This window comes from Pan troglodytes, chromosome 10, assembly GCF_028858775.2.
Source record: "Pan troglodytes isolate AG18354 chromosome 10, NHGRI_mPanTro3-v2.0_pri, whole genome shotgun sequence".
Lineage (NCBI taxonomy): Eukaryota > Metazoa > Chordata > Mammalia > Primates > Hominidae > Pan > Pan troglodytes.
In genome coordinates, this window is record NC_072408.2 from 103793036 (window position 1) to 103805267 (window position 12232).

Here is a 12232-nt window from a genome sequence, read left to right on the forward strand (position 1 = left end):
GTAATAGCCCAAATTTGGAAATAATCCAGTATCTGTCAGCAGATGAATGGATAAACAAATTGTGGTATATACAGTGTAATGCCACCCAGCTATATGAAAGGAATAAACTATAGTATGTAAACAACATGAATGAATCTCAAAATTATCATATTGATTAATAGAAGCCAGACAATAAAGAGTATATACCATATGATTCTAGTTTTCTAGCAAATGTAAACTACAGAGACAGCCATTAGTTTGCCTGGAAACAGTTGAGGAAGGGCAGGAAGAAAGTTGTACAAAGTCACAGGGAAACTTGTGGGTGATTACTATGTTTATTATTTTGATTGTGATGACGGTTTCATTAGAGTATGCATGCCAATTTTCCAAATTGTGTGCCTTAAATATGTGTCGTTTATTTTGTGTCAGTCTGTTTTTCTATAAAAGAGGGACCACTTCTAATATTATATGTTTGTTGGAACCATTTTTCCCCCTATGTCTCATATACTTCATATTTTTCAAAATATGAAATAGATAATTTGGGTTTCAATGTAGCGCTCTACGTGTTTCATTTATAGCTGCTAAGGTGTAAGAGGGTCATCAATATTGAACTTGTAAGGATTACATTCAGATAATGTCTACTCTTACTCATTTTTCATTAATACTCATACAAATACAGAGTATGTAAACAACTTCAGCATTCCTAAATCTTTGATTTTAAAGAAATGTGAAACGCAATGGGATCATCTGGAAATGTGAAACTGAACTATGATGAAAACCTTTTTTCTGGTTTCTAAAAATGTGAATAGCACTTTTTATTAGAGTCCTCTATTTACTTAAAATTTTATTTTGGGACATTTTATCTAGTTTAATAATTTCTATAGTTAATCAATTTTTAGTTTCCTTAAGTTCTTTTTGGAGCTAACCTGGTATATATTTATAAGTAAACACTTAATAGGTGAATATTTTGAATAGAGAAAATTACAAAGTTCTATATGAAGTTGATATGTTTTCCTATGAAACTCAGATGCTTGATATTTACAAATAAGCAAATTTCTTTGATCACATAATTATTAAAGAGAAAAAGCTATCAAATGTAGTTTTACATTTCTAAAGGCAATATTTTCTCAAAAGGTAAAATCTAGGTGTGGTCTAAAGACACTGTCGGAGAAATAAAGGCAAGAAACTACGGTAGTGCCCTTACTAAAGCTTATTTTTCATATTTATTGGATGCCTGGCACTGTAGATAATGACATTTGTTAGGAAGATAAGAGTATTATTTAGTGGAGATCATCTTATTATTAAGTTTTGTTATCCAGTAAATTGTGGATTTTTAACATTCAAAATATATTTCAAGAAAAAAAAAATCACTTTGGACCAGACCTGACTTTGAGATTGAAGAATGGTTTCAACAACTTAAAAATGACTAAAAAGCTTAAGCACCTATGATATTATTGATTATATTTTGATCAGTTATTGAAATAAATTGTTTACATGTTAGTAAATATTATTTCCATTTCTAACAGATATGCTGAGGAAGGTATCTGAAATTATCTAGACCAATGAAACATGAAATTTTGAACATGAAAATTCACATATTTGTTATTCATAAATTTACAAGATCCAATTTCAGAAATAAAAAACTGGATTTTTTAGAAGGAAAGATCCTTTGCAAATAATAGGGCTGTGGCACTCTCACTAACATCTACCTAATTTACTTTACATTTCATAGTGCAAAAACTTTCCAAGCATTTATAAATTGAGTGTTTGGTGGTGGAGTGGGGGAAGAGTGATGGTAACATTAGGGAAGCATGGATTTATCTATTTGTTACTGTCCATCACTGTCATTACAGACTTCAGTGATGCATGAAATGAGAATACTTCATAAAGTTACACAAAATGCAAGCATTATTGTCTATTTTATCTCCTGATGTCATCTGAATGATACCTGCATATATTTCTCCCAGTAGTCTATCAAACTATATTTTATTCTGTTTTATGAAGTTACCAAATTCAGATGTAATTTTTTTAAAAATTGAAAGTACTGATCAATACATTAGGCAGACTATTTTTAATTTGACCTTGGAATGATAAAAAAGTCATAAAATGTCTGATTCTTGAAACAAAGTTTGATAAAAAGGTAAAGATAGGTCAAAATTGATTGCTTGTGTAACTGTGTTGATAAATTTAATGGTGTATTTACCCTGCTGCTTTTCCATAAATTTTACATTTATGTGAAGAATTAATGTAAATTGATATCTACGCCTCCCTATGATCTAAAAACAAGTACAAATTTACAGCCAAGCTAACAAGAATAATTCACCATTCTCTTTCTGGAGACATTCTGCAGTAGTAATTCACATGTAATTTAGTATTTAATGAGGGTTATGCAACATATTGATTAAAGTTTTGAAGGTAGAAATGCTCTATCTTAATATTAAGGTGCCAGAATAATGTCCTCTAGGCTAGAGAAAGTAATTAATAGCATTTCAATTCAGGAAACAAGTCTCTTCCTTTTCACAAATGTATTATCTTGGTTTAGGACCTATTGTATCTCTTATTTGAACTTTTGCCTCGGTCTCCTATTTGTTTTCTCTGTTTTAATGTTGCCAGAATAATGTGATTTGCCAGATATGCTGGAATTATCTGATATTATTCTCTACTTAATGTCTTATTTTTTGTTCTTGTCTTTCTTCATGAGGAGTGCCTCAACTCCCTCCTCCCAAGTTACTGATTTCTTAACATGTTCTCTTTCTTACTTTTAAAAATCAGAAATTGCAGTATCTTATAGAATCAGATTGCTTGAATATCCTTCAAGCTAGTGGCCTTAAAAACTTTATATCTAGCTTTTTAATGAAGTGTAAAAGTCAAAGACCACCAGAAACATGCCTGTAGTCAAAATTATGGAGAACACACACCAAGAGTAACCGTGGGGCATCTCAGTGAGACGAGCTTTGGAGAGGCTTGTTATAAGATTTTGGCTTGTGTTTGGTGATTTTTGGAGGGTTTAAGAAAGCAAGAGTTGGAGTGATGTTAGCCAGATGGCAGAATAGGAAGCACCAAATTCTCCTTTCCACACACATAAGGATTTAACAATAGTAAAGAGGCCAAATGCCTCTGTGAGAAATCCAAGAACCATTTCAAATGTTCCTGCAACCCAGGAGAGCATGAAGCCAAGCACATCAAAGCCCAGTAGAAAAATTAATTGGCGACACTCTCACCAGAGCCCCTTCTTCCAGCATGGTACTGTGTGATGAAGAGGAAACCCTCAACTCCCATCTTATCTCTGGGAGGGAAATGAGTAGAATGTATGTCCAGTATTCTGACCTTTAGGGTGGCTGCCCAAGGACCGGTTTCTGTCTTGCCCAAATCCAAGTACTGACAAGAACCAGGCCTCATATTGAAGCTCTGAAAACAGACTATCAAAATGCTCAGGAGTATGCATTACCAAAGAGATACTCTAGTTGAAGCTCCAGTGTCATGGCTCACTATGGTATTCAAGAAGCTGCAGTAGACAGATCCAGAGTGAACTTTGAAGAAGAAACAAGCAATCCTCTTCAACTAGGAGATAACATACACAAACCAAGAGAGGATCCATACCCAGAAAGGCTTGGGAGATCTTCAGAATCCCTATATGGAATGAGTGGAGAAAGCCTATCCTGTGTGAAAGCAGTCTGGGAAAGTTGACTGATTCTTCAGATGCCAAAAATCCCAACAAAAAATAATGACACAAAGAAATGGAAACATGGCACATTTAAAAGACCAAATTAAATCTTCAGACATTGACTCCTTAAAACAGTGGTATTAATTGCCAGAAAAAGAATGCAAAATTATCATCATAAGGACACTCAATGAATTAGAACATGGATAAACAACTAAACAGAATTAGGAAAACAATGCATAAAGAAAATGGGAATAGCAATACAGAAAAATGATGAAGAAAAAACAAACACATTGTGTAAATGGAGAATACAATAACCAAATTGAAAAATTCACTGCAGGGATTCAAGAGCAGACTTAACCAGGCAGAAGAAAGGATCAGTAAACTTGAAGGCAAACTTTTGAAATTACTGAGGCAGAGGAGCAGAAAAAAAAAGAATGAAGAAAAATGAAGAGAGCCTAAGGGACATATGGGATACCATAAAGTGAAAAAACATATGCATTATGGAAGTCCTAGGAGAGAGCTAAAGTGGCAGAGAACCTATTTGAAGAAATAATGGTTGAAAATTTCCCAAATCTGAGGAGAGAAATGAACATACAAATTCAAGAAGTTCAAAGAACTCCAACTAAGATAAATCTAAAGAGACTTACACCAAGGCACATTATAATCAGATTTTCAAAAGTCACAAAGAATCTTGAAAGCAGAAGGAGAAAAGTAACTCATTACCTGTAAATGAGTTCCTATTAGATTATCAGCAGATTTCTCAGCAGAAACCTTGCAGGCTAAAAGGGAGTGGGATGATATATTAAAAGTACTGGAGGGGGAAAAAAAAACCTGCCATGCAAGACTACTACATCTGGCAAAATTGTCCCTCAAAAACAAAGGAGAAACTAAGACCTTCCCAGACAAAAAGTTCATCAATACTGAGGGAGTTCATTATCACTAGACCTTCCCAACAAGAAGTGCTGAAGAGCGTCTCACAAGTTGAAGCAAAGGACGACAAACAGCAACACAAAACCATATGAGAATTAAAACTTCCTGGTATAGGTAAGTACATAGGCATATATAGGATTCTGTAGTGTAGTAATGTAGGTACGTAAATCACTTAAATCTGGCATAACATCTTTTTAAAAAAGCACAAAAATTGTTATAAAGTTTCAGTTAAGCAGGATGATAAGCTCTAGAGATCTGCTGCACAACATTGTACCTATAGTAAACAATAATGTATTATATACTTAAAAATTTGTTAATAGGGTAGATCACATGTTAACTCTTTTACCACAATAAAATTTAAAAAGAAAAGTAATCATAAATTAATGTTATTGAATTTGCAATATAAAACAGGAAATTGTCATCAATAACATAAAAAGGGATGCAGAGATATAAAGAAGTAAGAGTTTTTATATATGATTGAAGTTATCAGGTTAAAATACATTTTTATAACTTTAAGATGTTTTATGTAACCAGTGTAATAATAATTAACAAAATAGCAATTGTAAGTCTTCTTCTGTTAATAATTACTTTAAATGTAAACGGATCAAATGTATCAGTTAAAAGAAATAGTTTGCAACTACTTGGGAGGCTGAGGCAGGAGGATCACTTGAGCCCAAGAGTTCAAGACTACAGTGTGCCATGGTCTTGCCTATGAATAACCACTACACTCCAGCCTGGGTGACATAGTGAGACTCCCCTCTCTCAAGAAAAAGCACCCCAAAACAAACAACCCCCAAAACAATAGTTTGGTGGAATGCATGAACAAGATCTTTATACTGTCTACAAGGGGCTCCTTTTAGATCTAAGGACATGCAGACCAAAAGTAAAAGAGTGAAAAGATATTCCATGCAAATGGAAATCTAAAGGAGAACAGGGACAGCCATACTTATATCAGACAAAACAGACTTTGAGACAAAAACTGTAACGAGATAAAAAAGGATATTATATAATAATAAAAGGTTAAATTCACCCAAATGATATGACAATTATAAATATACATGCACCTAACAGAACACCCAGATATATGAAGCAAACATTGATAGAACTGAAGGGGAAATTAGACAAAAACAACAACAACAACAACAAAAACAAGACCAAGGAACTTTAATACTTCACTTTCAGTTATGAATAGAACAATTAGACAAAAGATCAATAAAGGAGCAGGACTTGAACAACACTATAGACCAATTGGATGTGACAGATATATATATAGAACACTCCACCTAACAACAGAAGAATACATACTTTTTTCTAGTGCACATGAAACACTCTCCAAGATAGATCACATAGTAAGTCTTAATACACTTAAGAAGACTGAAATCATACAAAGTATCTTCTCTGACCACAGTGAAATAAAACTAGAAATCCATAGCAGAAGGAAAAAAAATACACATATGGATACAAAAATTGAACAACGTATTTTTAAACAATCATCAATGAGTCAAAGAAAAAATGACAAAGGAATGTAAAAAATATTTTGGAGACAAATAAAAATGAAAACAACATACCAAAACTTATGGGATGCAGCAAAGCAGTTCTAAGACGGAAATTTATAGTGGTAGACGCTTACGTTAAAAAAAAAAAAATCTCAAATCAATAACCTAACCTTATAACCAAAGGAACTAGAAAAACAAGAGCACACCAAACCGAGATTTAGCTGAAGAAAAGAAATAAAGATTAGGTCAGAGATAAATGTAATATCAAATAGAAAAAAAATCAATGACGCCACGAGTTGGGTTTTATTCACCAATAAATTGAATAACCTAGAAAAAACGAATTCCTAGAAATATAAAATCTACCAAGACTGACTCATAAAGAAACAGAAAATTTGAATAGATCTGTAAAACTAGTGAGAAGATTAAAGCAGTCATCAAAAACCTTTCCACAAAGGAAAATCCAAGACCAGATGGATTCATCGGATAATTCTTCCAAACGTTTAAAGAAGAATTAGTATCACTTCTACTCAAACTCTTTTAAAAGAATAAAAAGAGGGAATACTTCTAAACTCATTCAGTGAAGCTAGAATTAAACTGATATCCCAATCAAAGACAAGAAAACTAGAGACCAACAAAACTGATTAATGTTGATGCAAAAATACTAAACAAGATAATAGCAAACCAAATTTTAAAAAATAGCAAGCCAAATTCAGCAATGCATTAAAAGTATCATATATCATGATCAAATGTAATTTATACGTGACACAAGGATAGTCCAACATACAAAAATCAATGTGTAATATGCCACATAAAATGAAGAACAAAATTGTGTTCACCTCAATTGATACAGAAAAAACTCTAGACAAAATCCAACATCCTTTCATAATAGAAATACCCTACGAACTAGGAATAGAAGGAAACTACCTCAACATAATGAAAGTCATCCTTGAAAAGTCCATAACTAACATTATACTCATTGATGAAAGACTGAAAGATTTTTCTTTAAATCAGAAACAAGGCAAGAATGCCCACTCTCACCATTGCTGTTCAACATAGTATGAAAGTTCTAGCCAGGGCAATTAGAGAAGAAAAAGAAATAAAAGGCATCCAAATGGAAAAAGAAGTAAAATTATCTCTGTTCAGAGATGACATGGTCTTATATGTAGAAAACCTTAAGGATCTCACAAAAAAAAATCATTACTAATAAACAATTTCAGAAAAATTGCAGGATATAAAGTCACCGTGCATATATCAGTTGCTTTTCTACACACCACCAACAAGAAATCCACAAAGGAAATTAAGAAAACAATTGCGTTTATGTAGCATCAATAGGGATAAAGTACTTAGGAATAAATTAACAAAGGAGGCAAAAGACTTGTATACTGAAAGTTACAAAACATTGCTAAAAGAAATCAAAGAGTATAGAAATAAATGGAAAGACATACAGTGCTGACAGATTTAAGACTTAATAAATGCTAAAATGTCCATACTACCCAAAGCAATCTACAGATTTGATACAATTCCTATGAAAATCCCAATGGAACTTTTTGCAGAAATAGAAAAAGTTACCCTAAAATTCATATGGAATCTCAAGGGTTTGAATAGAAAAAAAAAAAATCTTAAAAACGGAACAAAGTTGGAGCTATTACACTTCCTGATTTCAAACATACTACAATGCAACAGTATTTAGTGTTTCTGGCATAAAAATATATAAACCAGTGGAACAGAGCAGAGAGCCAAGAAATAAACTCTTGCATATATGGCCAAATATAGGGCCAAGACTACAAAATGAGAAGACGACAGTTTCTTCAACAAATGGTGTTGGAAAAACTGAATATTCACATGCAAAACAATGAAGCTGGACCTTTACCTTCCACCATATACAAAAATTAAAATGGATTAAAGTCCAAAATGTAAGACAGAAAATTATTAAATTCCCAGAATAAAATATTGAGGATAAACCTTGGGCCACTGGATTTGACAACGATTCCTTAGATATGACATCAAAAGCACAGGCAATAAAATTAAAAATATTTTAATAATAAAAAAAGATATAGGGGCCAGGCATGTGGCTCACACCTGTAATCCCAGCACTTTGGAAGGCTGAGGCAGGCAGATCGTGAGGTAAGGAGATCGAGACCATCCTGGCCAACATGGTGAAACCCTGTTTCTACTAAAAATACAAAAAAATTAACCAGGTGTGGTGGTGCTTGCCTGTAATCCCAGCTACTAGGGAGGCTGAAGTAGGAGAATCGCTTGAACTTGGGAGGCAGAGATTGCAGTGAGCTGAGATCGCGCCACTGCACTCCAGCTTGGGCAACAAGAGCAAAACTCCGTCTCAAAAAACAAAACAAAACAAAATAGGTTGCATAAATAGGAAAAAATGGTAAGGTACTCTACTTAAATCTAATACATTAGTAATCACATTACATGTAAATAAAATGCCCTCCAATTTAAAGAGAAAGGTCAAGGCCGGGCGCAGTGGCTCACGCCTGTAATCTCAGCACTTTGGGAGGCCGAGGCGGGCGGATCACCTGAGGTCAGGAATTTGAGACCAGCCTGGCTAACATGGGGAAACCCCATCTCTACTAAAAATATAAAAATAAGCCAGGCGTGGTGATGCGTGCCTGTAATCCCAGCTACTAAGGAGGCTGAGGCAGGAGAATCACTTGAACCCGGGAGGCGGAGGTTGTCGTGAGCCCATATATCATGCCACTGCACTCCAGCCTGGGCAACAGAGTGAGACTCCGTCTCAAAAAATAAATAAATAAAAAATAAATAAAATAAAAGAGAAAGGTCATCAGACTAGATAAAAAACAAAACCAAGCTAAGTGCTAACTGTGAGACATATTTTGAAATATTAGGCTACAGAGAGAAGTAATTAAAATAATGGAAAAAGGTATACCATGCAAAAACTAGCAAAAAGCTGGCACTAATAGAAAACTAAATTTTAAGGCAAGCAGTATTACTGGAGATAAAGAAGATATTTCATAATGCTATAAGGTTAAATTCACCTGGAAGACACAAAAATTCTAATGTTTCATGCATTTAATAACATAGCCTTGAAATAAATAAAGTAGATTTTATAGCCATGAAAAAAGGACAAATTTCACAACAATTTTTGTGGAAAATTTTAATACATCTAAGTAATTGATAGAAGAAAAGACACAGAATATTCAATTTTCTTGTATTTTTAGTTCACTAAGAGGTTTTTGGTGTTTTTTTTTTAAATCATGAGTGGGTGCTGAGTTTTATCAAATGCTTTTACAGCATCTACTGAGATATATTAAATTTATTAATGTGACATATTGATTTTTGAATGTTATATCATCCTTGCACTCTTTGAATAATCCTCATTATCTTGGATTTGCTTTGCTATTATTTCAGATTATGTCATCTATGTATATGAAAGAGATTAATCTTTTTTTTAGAATATCCTTATCAAGTATGGGTATCAAGGCTATGCTATTAGAAACAAAGATGCAATATTCATAATAAACTTAGCGGCTCAAGATGATTTATCCTTCTCAAGAGTGGATTTACCCTTAGTTCTAGGTGAGCCAAGGCTGAATTTTGTTTTTGGTGGGGCTCCTTCTACCTCTAGTTCACCCTGTTTCCATACAGCCCTCTAAGGATGTCAACTAAAAACTCAATTTTTTCTCTGAGATCCCTCTACTGGTGGGTCTTAAACTCTAATCTTTGTCTTCTCAGCATCATTAACGGCAGAACATTTTATTACTTTGAAAAATATTATTCCATCCAGGCTTTAGCTTCAAAATTCAGAAACTGTCTTGAGGAAAAACCAGCCATGTGTATGAGGTTCCTCAAGTCTTCAATTTTGTCTCTGTTCCTGAGAAATGCTAAAAGCTTTGCTGGTTTCTCTGTTATTTAGGCAAAACTAGGATTCTCAGCTTCTTGTCCATGCTTAGAATTAGAAAATTTCCCAGGGAAAAAGTAACTGTAGATCGTTATTAGTTCTTCATGATTTTCTCAAGAATCGTATCTCCTTTAATCCTTGTTGGTTATGGATCAATCTAATGCCTTTAAACAGATTATTTTTTGAAAAATCAACTTCTCTAGTTTTCCTCAGCATTGGTCTGCTGCAAGCAACTTCATTCTTTTAGTAGCAGAAATTCTGATGCTGCCTATTCTTGTTCTCTTTACTTTTTTAAAAATTTATTTTATTTCATGTTCCCTACTATTAAGAGAATATATATATATATTCTATATGTATGTTTGTATAAGAAGTTTATCGTTTTTTGTATATATATAGTATATACTGTATATATTATTTATAAATACAAATTTTTTAAGGTTTAGATATAAACTTCTCTATTAATTGGTGGCTCTAGAGAGTAGAGTATGTGTATCTAACTTTTAAAATCTAATATAAATGGTATATTTCTTTCTTGGGCAACTCAAGGACTTTAAAAAACTTTAACATTAATTATATGTCTCTGACTTAGATATTACTGTTGTCAAGTACTTTAATTCTATATATCATACCCTGCTACCCATTATTTTTGTTGTATACAGTCAATATTCATTTAGACTTGAACGCATATTTACCCTTTGTGGAGGCTGTTATTTCTTCATAGATGCCTGAGCCTCCATCAGGACATTTTTCTTTTGCCTTTAATATAGATTTATTGATGGTAAATGCACTGCTTTTATCTGAAAATGTCTTTATTTTAAATTAATTTTAAAATAATGATTTCACTGGATATAGATTTATAGATCATTTATTTTAATTACTTTGAAAAATATTATTCCATTGTTTTGTGGCTTGTATGAGTCCATTCTCATGCTGCTATAAAGAACTGCCAGCAATCATTCTCATTAAGATGAAAGACCACTGGACCTAACATAGATTATAGATCAGAAGATCCTAAACTTTGAACCTAATGCTGTGATTAGGTGTGACTTTTGAGAATTGATGGATGGGAGTGGGCATATATTGCATTTGGGAGGAACATGAATAGTCATTGCCTGTGGGGCAGACTGTGTTATGTTGCATTTTTATCTCCAATCCTTCATCCCTACTGTATTCCTGTCCTTTGCCATTTGACTTTATTGTTTCTACTACTAAAGAGGTGGAATATATTTTCTCCACTCTGTGACTTTGAGTTTGGTCATGTGGCTTTCTTTGGCCAATAAAGGAAAAATCACGGTGTGCCAGTTCCAAGCCTAGAACTGATGAGGTCTTGTATGTATCACCTGCTCTCTTGTACTTCTGACATGGACATTAAAAGATCACACACATACACACAAAGCTCCCTTGGCTAGCTGCTGGTCCCACAAAGAAGATGAGAAACAAGTGAAGCAGAGATGTCTTGGCCAAGGTGCTAAGCCAAACCCACCCAGAGCAGTCCAGCTAAGAATAAACACACCATTATATGCCACTAAGATTTTTTGTAGCCTTTTTATTATGCAGAAATAGGTAAACTTCTTGACTAATCTCTATCCCAGCTGTTGTGGTTTAGAGCTTCATCATATCTTACTGAGATTTTTCCAAGAGCCTGCTAACTAGATTTTCTATTTTCCCCTTTAGCTTCTTGTCTGTTGTGTACACCTTACTAGAGTTGTCTTCTTCAAATGCAAACGTAATTGTCCACAAGAAACATCCATGGTCCTTGGTATATGGCCTCCTGATCCTTCCTTGAAAATGTATCTCTTACTATTCCACATACCCTGCACTCTCATATTCCAGTCTCAGGTTCCAGAGAAGGTCATCCTTGTTCGTGTCTCCGAGCCATCACCTTCCCTATTTTCTCTGCCTGGAAAACTCTACAAATCCTTCAGAACACTTCTTACATGTCACCTCTTTTGTGATATTTTCCCTTGACCTAAAGGCAATCGTGCTCTCTTCTTTGCACCCAAACATTTATTTTCTACTATTTTTATAGTTCTTATAGAATCGGGGTGATTTGTCTCACTGGGCAGGGGCTGTCTCTGAATTCTCTCTATGTGTACAATGTCTAGTATGATGCTTTGACCTCTGCTGAGGTGCAATATTATCTCATATAGATCTAATTTTATCAATTATTGAATAATGTTGGACACATGTAAAGATTGTTGTAAATTATTGATTTCTGTGCGGTGTATGTGGTATTCTTGATAAACCTGAAATTTGATTAATCATAATCCTTCCTTCTTTACGCAT

The 12232-nt window shown here is 33.7% G+C and overlaps 1 protein-coding gene across 9 annotated transcripts in view; it reads left to right on the forward strand.

Moving 5' to 3' along the window:
• Positions 1-12232, forward strand: part of NEDD1 (NEDD1 gamma-tubulin ring complex targeting factor) — a 71624-nt gene that overhangs the window by 50325 nt on the left and 9067 nt on the right. The window lies entirely within an intron of this gene.